This window comes from Nelumbo lutea, chromosome 7 (assembly GCF_056320005.1).
Source record: "Nelumbo lutea isolate HS-2025 chromosome 7, American lotus-T2T, whole genome shotgun sequence".
Lineage (NCBI taxonomy): Eukaryota > Viridiplantae > Streptophyta > Magnoliopsida > Proteales > Nelumbonaceae > Nelumbo > Nelumbo lutea.
This window is the reverse complement of record NC_142690.1, coordinates 18,905,994-18,909,849: the sequence shown is the minus strand read 5'-3', so window position 1 is coordinate 18,909,849 and position 3,856 is coordinate 18,905,994.

Below are 3,856 nucleotides of genomic sequence, written 5' to 3'. Positions count from 1 at the left end.
AGAAATGTAAGAAAGTCTATACAAGATTTGAAAAGGTTTTTTATCTTTCCCTTTCTTTTTCTGCTTTTTCCTTCAAACCAAATACAGCCTTAGAGAAAGTGACAAAATAATCAAATTCCAATGAATAGTGCTCTAGCATTCCATGTCACAAGCTATGACTTGGATATTTTTCCTTTCATAAATTTGTGGTGGGCCTTTGGTTCTAGAAGCCTGTAGGATCCCGATACTGACATCAACTACATCCATTTGCTTATTTGGCATGGTACAGGAACATTAATTAATTATCATAATCTAATTGATTTTTGATCCAGAGAGGACATCTCATGGTGCCCCTCTGAAGGTACTTGTGTACCTCCCATAGGCCAACCCCCCATTCCAGTACTTCACTATTTGTTATTGTTTTTGGTAACATAAGTGGAGGTGGGGTTAGACCTAGAGACCACCTAGCTAACTAGAAGTATACTAGATTGCAATTGCAAGAGAGGGATGGTGTTAGTGCGGGGTGTGTTGGCTTGGGGGATTAATCTGACATTCTAGAATAGCTAAATGAGAAAGTACTTTCTTCTTAAACAAATAATCTGGCTTTATCTTTATACAAGATGTAAGAGAAGCAATATCTACAAAGTTTAATTAAGGCAGTTAGACCCAGCCAGGGAAGGGGTACTTGGGACAGTGCATATCAGTGGGGCGTATAATAGGGGGGATCTGATCCCCCTTTTTAATTATAAATTTTAGGCTGTGTTTGGAAGTGCATTTTCAACGGATTTTTTTGTGGCTTTTCACATTGGGGAAGCTAAAAGCCAGTTAAAATTCGTTTGGTTTTGTATAAAAAAGGTCATTTGAAAAATGTGCAAAAGCTGGTGACCAGCTAAACACTAAAAATGCTTTTTTAAAAAGGCCCATTTCAAAAGGTGGCATTTTCAGAAGCCCATTTAGGCCATAAAGCACTCCAAAACATGGTTGGAACATATAAAAGTACCAAAAACTTTAGAATGTTTGCATTTGGATTTGCTATCATGGACCTTAATCTCATCTCAGTTAGAGTTAGGTGATTCATTGTAGTTGCATCTAGTTATGAGTGGCAATGGAAACCTTTTTACTTTGGTACTGGATGCACCTGGTCCAGTGGTCCTGATTAGTAGGGTCTGGATCCATTACAGTTTGGGTCAATCATAAGTTGTTCCAACTCGGGTTCATGTATTTAGGCCCAACAGAAATCAGCACCGACTCTGGACCCTTGTTAATGGGTACCCTATAAATAATCAAGATTAGGGGTGTAAGTGGACCAAGCCAATTCGTGAGTTAATTACCAGAGTTTAACTCACTAAATGCTCGAATTCGACTCGAAGATAATTGAATTGAGTTGAACTCAACTCGATTTAATTGGTTAGTCGAATCGAGTCGAGTTCAAGCTTTGCAATACCCAATTCCAGCGATTACATGATTAATCAAATTTATAATAAAATATTATTTTTATATATTTTATTTATAATATAAATAAATAAAGTTATAGTCAAACTTCATAATAATATATTTATTTTTAATGTTAATTTATTTATAATCGGCTCAAGTTGAATTGAATTTAAATAATAAACTCAAAACTCAATCAAGCTCAAATTGAATTCCGAACTCGAGCAGCCCAATACTCGAACTGGTCTCAACTCGATTACATGCTAATCAGTAAAAAGTTAAAAACCAAATGAATCTTGAAACTTATACCAAGGAAGCAGCTTGTAGCTAGATCCATCCCTTCCCTTTAGGCAGTATTTTCTTTAAATGGACAATATATATTTTTTTTAATCTGAATATTTCGGCTCCCTTTACAATGAATCCTGTTTTCCAACACTTCTAATTTGTTTTAAATTAAAGGTGTATAAAACAAAGTTGTCATCATAAAGTGGACAAAACCATATTTCGGCCTGAAAATTTTTCTATCCATTTAATTACTATGGAAGCAAAGAAAGCTTTAACACCGACCAAAGTATCAAATTAATTTTTTTTTTCCAATTTTCAGATATTTGATTATAATTAGGGGTGGATTTGAGCTGAGCCGAGTCAAATAGTATCAGGCTTGGGCTTGGCTTGCCAAAGAATTACAAGGCTCGAGCTTGAGCTAGAACCTTGAGCTCGAGCTCGGCTCGGCTCAAGCTTGATTTGAGAAAAAAATGTTTTATAAAAATAAAAATTATAAATAAAAAATATTTTTATTTGATATTTAAAAAATTAAGAATTATAATATTTTTATTATATATATTATTTTCTATAATATATATATATATATATATATATATTTAAGTATATATATTTGAGTTTGTCTCGTTTATTAATTGAGCCTATAAATTGGGCTCGAGCTTGACTGAAACCAAACCAAACCAAACTTTTCATGAACCGAGCTCGAATAAGTCGTGAAAAACTCAGCTCGTGGCCACCTCTAATTATAATACAGTTCTGGTCATTCGAATGAGTCACAATCTCGAACCACCAGTGTCATACATGGTCCAGACCTAAACCGATGCATATATAATGAACTCTTTACTTGATTATATATAATAGCTATTTAACAAAGAATTAATCAACTTCATTTCTTCTAGCAATATATAGTCGAAGGGGAAATTGATAAATGATGAACAAAAAACTACATGGTAATAAGAGACAACATTGGCAAAATTAAATCTTATGCTAATTCCAAAGTAAAATCTTTGTAAGATGGTAAGCAACTCTAACAGTAGTAGTTGAGGTCAGGTAGATAAAGAGCTAAAAGCTAGTTATATATCATATTTGAATGTCACCAGCGTCCTTTTAACCATGGTTTTCAAAATCGGATCGGATCGGATTGGACAGTTGGATTGGAAAAACTGGGAACCGGTCAGGTGACCAGTGATCGGTTCCATTTTACCCCATAATTGTTATTTTCCCAAAAACTGTTGATATTATCAGTAAACTGCTGACCCGGGTATTTGAACTGATTATTTTTTTTTTCAGAACGGGCCATCTATTCGGTTCAATTCGGACCATTCAACCCCAAAACCGGACCCCTAATTGGTTTGTTGTCCGGTTCAATTTTAAAAACCTTACTTTTAACTACCCATAGATTTGAATGGCTCAGAAGATATGCTATATATTTACATGCATGAATCATGATGATGCAACTCTTCACTTAGAGAAAAGTAAAGGATTAAAGAAGGGCAACAACCTTCATTTATATAATGAATGTTTACATCAAACAGAGTAAAAAACTATAGTGTTGTGTACTATCAATCTATTAATACTTAGAGAAAAGTAAGGAATTATAATAAGATAGTCTTGTACTACCAATCTCCTAATACTTGTAGTACCGAGGGGCCCTCATCTTAATGTATAGTGCTGCATATTCTAGACACCATTGCAATGAGCATTATTTTTGTTATATATACAAAAGAATCTAATGACTTTAATGGTTAAGCCATCCAATATATAACTCGATTTGGTGTTTGATCGAGTAGATTATATTGATCTTGTTCTCTGTGAAAAACCCATTTTCTTTCTTTCTTTTTTACTTTCTTACTTTCTTCTTTGAGAATTTGTAGGGGCAGAAAACCAAACTTAAACTGCTTTCTATATTGATTAACATGTCCACTAGTTTTCTAACAATACTATATATTTATTCAGATTTAGCATCCCTTTACTTGCATTGTGGATATAATGACATAATTAAATGTTGCAGGGGCATAGATTCTGGCACTCTATCACTGTCACAAACTTCTAGATATGGCAAGAAATAATGTTTTACGTAGATTAGGCTGAGCAAATTAAATTATTATTAGTATTATTATTATTATTGCACTATTATATTATCTTCTTTTGAAGATTTGGTTCT